Below are 5,440 nucleotides of genomic sequence, written 5' to 3' on the forward strand. Positions count from 1 at the left end.
TAGAGCTCCCTCCCTGCCCCAGGCCTAAGGGCTGTGGTGCTGGGGCAGGTGTGTGGGGGCGGGGACCACAGCCTCCACCCAGAAGAAACTATAAAACAAAAATCTGGAGCCTTCCAAACGTGACTGTTGGGGAGACTGGCCTGGGACAGGCAGAAGACCCAGCTTGAAGAGACCCAGGAAGAGGAGAAGAGGAGGAAGCAGGGCCCCAGCTGCCTCTGTGGAAGAGACCTGGGTGGCCTGGCTTGGTGATCCCAGCCCCGGTTCTTGCTCAGTAATGCATTGGAGCTGCTGTGGCTGCTCCCTTGGTCCCGAGGAGGACAGGAAGCACCCTACTTTCTCAGCACCACCGGTTCTTCTCTAAAGTGGAGTCTCAACCATCAGTGAGATTTATAAAAGGCTGTCAAATATTTGGAATACTTCCTTAAAATAAATTGCCAGAAGTGGGTCAGAGGAATGTAAAAACCTTTGCATCTTCTGATAGTCTAGCCAAGGTCCAAGAAGTAGCAAGCTGGCTTTTGGAAATGAATCAGAAACTGCTCTCTGTGGGCAGCAAAAGACAACAAACTGGAGGCTCTCTGAGAGGTAACACTTCCTCAAGCCAGGCAGATGAGGAGCAGATGAATCATGTGGTGGAAGAGGAACAGCAGCAGCAGCAGCAGCAGCTCAGACACCAAGAGGCAGAGCACACTGTGAGAAATGGTGAAGTCGTTGAAGCAGAACCTAGACCTGGACACCAAAATTATTCCCAGCAAGGACAGTTGGAAGGAAACAACAACTGGTTTATTTTGGTAGATGAGTACTCCTCCGGAAACCAGGAAGAACAGGAGGAAGAGGAAGAAAATGCTGGTGAACAATATGAGGAGGATGAGGAAGAAGAAGAAATGGACCAGGAGACTGATGATTTGTATCAGTCTGATGACAGCAGCAGGGAAGATGAACATACACATAGTAACAGTGTCACAAACTCTAATAGTATTGTGGACCTGCCTATTCACCAACTCTCCTCCCGGTTCTATACAAAGACAACAAAAATGAAAAGAAAGTTGGACCATGGTTCTGAGATCTGCCATTTTTCTTTGGGAAAGCAACCATGCAAAGTCTCAGAATACACAAGTACCACTGGGCTTGTACCATGTTCAGGAACACCAACAACTTTTGGAGACCTGAGAGCAGCCAATAGTCAAGGGCAACAACTACATGGGATTACTTCTTTGCAACCACCTCTAGGCCTCCAGGAATGGTTGAAAATGTTTCAGAGCTGGAGTGGACCAGATAAATTTCTTGCTTTAGATGAACTTATTGATAGCGGTGAACATCATATGTAAGACATATGAGGCAAGTGATAGAATCCCAGTTTCAATAAGACTTCATTTCCTTGCTCCCTAAAGAGCTGACATTGTATGTGCTTTAATTCCTGGAACCTAAAGACCTGCTACAAGCAGCTCAGACTTGTCTTTACTGGAGAATATTGGCTGAAGACAACCTTCTCTGGAGAGAAAAATGCAAAGAAAAGGGTATTGGTGAACAGTTGTACATCAAGAGAAGAAAATTAATAAAATCAGATTTCATTCATAGTCCATGGAAAAGTGCATACATCAGACAGTGCAGAATTGATACTAACTGGAGGCGAGGAGAACTCAAGTCTCCTAAGTTGCTGAAAGGACATGATGATCACATGATCACATGCTTATGGTTTTGTGGTAACTAAATAGTTAGTGGTTCTGATGACAACAATTTAAAAGTTTGGTCAGTAGTCACAGGCAAATGTCTGAGGATATTAGTGGGACACACAGGTGGAGTATGGCCATCACATATGAAAGACAATATCATCATTAGTGGATCTACAGATTGGACTCTCAAAGTTTGGAATGCAGACATGGGAGAATGTATACACACCTTATATGATCATACTTCCACTGTGTGTTCTATACATCTCCATGATAAAAAAGAGTTGTTAGTGGTTCTCGAGGTGCCACCCTTAGGGTTGGGATATTGAGACAGGCCAGTGTTTACATGTGTTGATGGGTCATGAAGCAGCAGTCTGCTGTGTTCAATATGATGGCAGGAGGGTTTTTAGTGGAGCATATGATTTCATGGTGAAGGTGTGGGACCCAGAGACATCACTTTGCCAACAAAGGTCCATCTAGTCAAGGCTATGGTTTTTCCAGTAGTCATGTATGGATGTGAGACTTAGACTATAAAGAAAGCTGAGCACTGAAGGATTGATGCTTTTGAACTGTGGTGTTAGAGAAGACTCTTGAGAGTCCCTTGGACTGCAAGGAGATCCAACCAGTCCATCCTAAAGGAAATCCATCCTGAATATTTATTGGAAGGACTGATGCTGAAGCTGAAACTCCAATACTTTGGCCACCTGATGGGAAGAACTGACTCATTTGAAAAGACCCTGATGCTGGGAAAGATTGAAGGTGGGAAGAGAAGGGAATGACAGAGGATGAGATGGTTGGATGGCATCACCAACTCAATGGACATCAGTTTGAGTAAACTCCAGGAGTTGGTGATGGACAGGTGCCGGGGACCAGCCCCGGCTGATCCAGGGTATTCGAAGGAGAGACGGCATAGGCGAAGATCAGGAAACAATTGCTTAATTAAATGTTAATTAAGGATATAAAGAGTAATAGAATGAGGATAGCTCAGTGAGGAAATTCAGTGGAGAAAAGAGGCTGAAAAATTCAGCCAGAAGGTAAGAGAAAGAACGACATGGTGAGACCAAGTTTCGGTGAACAAGGCCCGCACTTTATTTTCCAAAGTAGTTTTTATACCTTAAGTTATGCATAGAGGATAATGGGGGAAGGGGTAGAGTCAGGCAGCAAGCCAGGCTTTCTTCCTGCAAACTTATCATATGCAAAAGCTTAGGTGATTTGCATCATCTTCTGGCCCAGAGGCCTGTTAACATTTTAAGACCTTTTCTTCAGAAAACTTATTTTTCTCTAAAGGTGATTGGTCAGGAGCCACCCTCCAAAAGCATTAGATAAAGTTGCATTCCTACAGAGCAAAGGTATGGTGGGCTATAACAAGAAAAAGAATTAACTCAAGGGTCCCAGGTTACAAACATTAAAGCTACTACTTACACCAATTATATTAATCAATACACTGCCAGGGACACAGCAGGTAAGGGATATGGAAACTTAGCAGCAAACATTGGCCCAACAAGTGAAAATCCCTTCACCAATACAATTTCTAATCAATCTTTTAACTACTCAAAAGAATCTGTGTTTACACAGTTTAGAACATCTCCTGCCTCTCACAGTTGGGAGGCTCTGAACAATCACATGTGGCCGGAAAAACCTATTCAGGCAGGCTAGAGGATTTCCAAAGGAGTTTGTAGGTTAAACACTGTCACACCCAGGAATTATTAACTGGAGCTGTAAGCTAACTCTTTTTTCAGAGAGGTAGTGGGGGACAGCCCCCCGTAAAGTCAGAGGTGTAGGTGAAAGCTCAAAGCAGAAAGTAGGAAGACTCTGGTTTTGGGGGTATATGCTCGAGAATTTCCAGGGGGACTCCTGAAGCTTGATCCCGCCTTTGCGTATGCCGAGCCTCCTTCCTCATGACCTTTGTCATGGGCGGAGTTCCTCACACTGGCTACCAGCAGTGATAGAATGCCAGTTGAGCTATTCCAGATCCTGAAAGATGATGCTGTGGAAAGTGCTGCACTCAATATGCAATATGCACTCAATATGCAATATGCTGGCTCCCGGCAGACAGGGAGACCTGGCATGCTGCAGTTCATGGGGTTGCAAAGAGTTGGACATGACTGAGCGACTGAACTGACCTGGTTTCTAGGAATATCTCTGGACCTGTTGTGGGCGGTGTGAGATCAGCTCAGATTCAGATTTGGCCTTACTCCAATTTGTACTTGCTTCCAGAGTCAATAATTGCCCCATAGTCCACAGTCTTAGGCTAATCCTGGGGATTTAATCTGCTGCACCTGTGGCTGCTGGAGTTCACTCCCTTCTTCTTCTTTGGTCACACAACCCCAGGTATTCTGCTTTGGTTTTGTGCCTGCCTCTGCTTGTAGGGTACCTTCTCGTTTCTCTTCACTGCCCAGACAAGGGATGAGGCTTATTAGAGCTAATTTGCTCAGTCAAGTGGGGGAAGGTGGTATGACAGCCACAATTAGGATGTAGTAGGGACTGCATGTGGCATTAGATACATGCCAGATTTTTTTACAGTCTGAAGGAGGTTGTGCACTTCCCTCAAGGAACTGGCCTAGAATCATGGGTCCCTAGGTTGATCCAAGCTGATAAGGCTCCTAGCAAGGTATAAGCCCTGTGCCCATTAACAACTTGGTGGCAGCTGTCACCTCTGGGATCAGGACTACTTAGTTTCAGCATTTTGCCCACTGCCTCAGGCACTCTCCCTGGGTTTGGCAATGACTACTGGCTTATGCTTACCCATCTGAGATAGTAAACTGCAGTTGAATCTAGGCCCACCACTGGTGCTCCTGCCAGCTTTGTTGGCCACCACTGGGGACACAGCTGCTCTTTGCAAGCATGTGGCATTAGAATGTACCAGCAGCAATGATCTCTTGCCTCTCTGGGAAGTCCAGGCTTTTCTCTGGATTCCTTCAGCTGTGTCGTACTAGCCCCCTCAGAGTATCTTCATCGGAGTCAACTGCAGTCCTCTCCTTAAGCCCAACTCCCAAAGCCTGAGCCTGATCACCCAGCCCCCATTCACTGCTGTAGGCATGAGCATGTAAGCCTTTTCTTGACTGGGAAGTGCTGTTCATTGTGAATTCTTTCTGCTTTGCCTTCTGAGCACCTGTTGCTGTGTTCCCCACTGAAATTCCTAAGTTCCTTCCTATCCCCACCCATGTGGGGGTCTGTGAGTGTGTGGAAACTTTTCAGGACTCCCTTCTGGGAGCACAGTTCTCTGTCCTAAAATCTTTTACCTCTCTCTTTTTTAAATCTTCATCTTTTGCCCTTCCTCATTCTAAGGAGATTGGCTTGTCTTTTTGAAGTCTGGGTTCTTCTGCCTTGTTCAGAAGGTGTTCTGTAGCTGTTGCATATGCAGATGAAGTTTTGATGTATTTGTGGAGAGGGAGATGATCTCCCTATCTTATTCCTCCACCATCTTGGAAGCCCCCTCTAGATGTATTCTTCATGTATTTGTCTGTAGACTTTTTAATGATGGCCATTATGACTGGTATGAGGTGATGTTCATTGTAGTTTTGATTTGCAATTCTCTAATAATTAGCAATATTGAACATTTTTCATGTGTCTATATATTTTCTTTGGGAGAAGAAATGTTTATACCTTCTCCTTTAAAGTTCCCCTAAGAAGGGGAAGCACAGACAAACTTTGGAGGAGCGAATATGGATGGAGAAGTGGCTCCTTGTATTGATAGTTATAGGAGTTTGCTGCTCAGGTCTCACTTGGAGATCCTGTTGTGAGCAGTGTACTCACCTGACAGTTTCTAGCTG

General features: G+C 45.2%; 1 pseudogene; it reads left to right on the top strand.

Moving 5' to 3' along the window:
* Positions 1-412: 412 nt before the first annotated feature.
* On the top strand, positions 413-3,809 carry LOC100297915 (F-box/WD repeat-containing protein 7-like; annotated as a pseudogene).
* Positions 3,810-5,440: the final 1,631 nt, after the last annotated feature.

Source organism: Bos taurus, chromosome X (genome assembly GCF_002263795.3).
Source record: "Bos taurus isolate L1 Dominette 01449 registration number 42190680 breed Hereford chromosome X, ARS-UCD2.0, whole genome shotgun sequence".
In the NCBI taxonomy this organism is placed as follows: Eukaryota; Metazoa; Chordata; class Mammalia; order Artiodactyla; family Bovidae; genus Bos; species Bos taurus.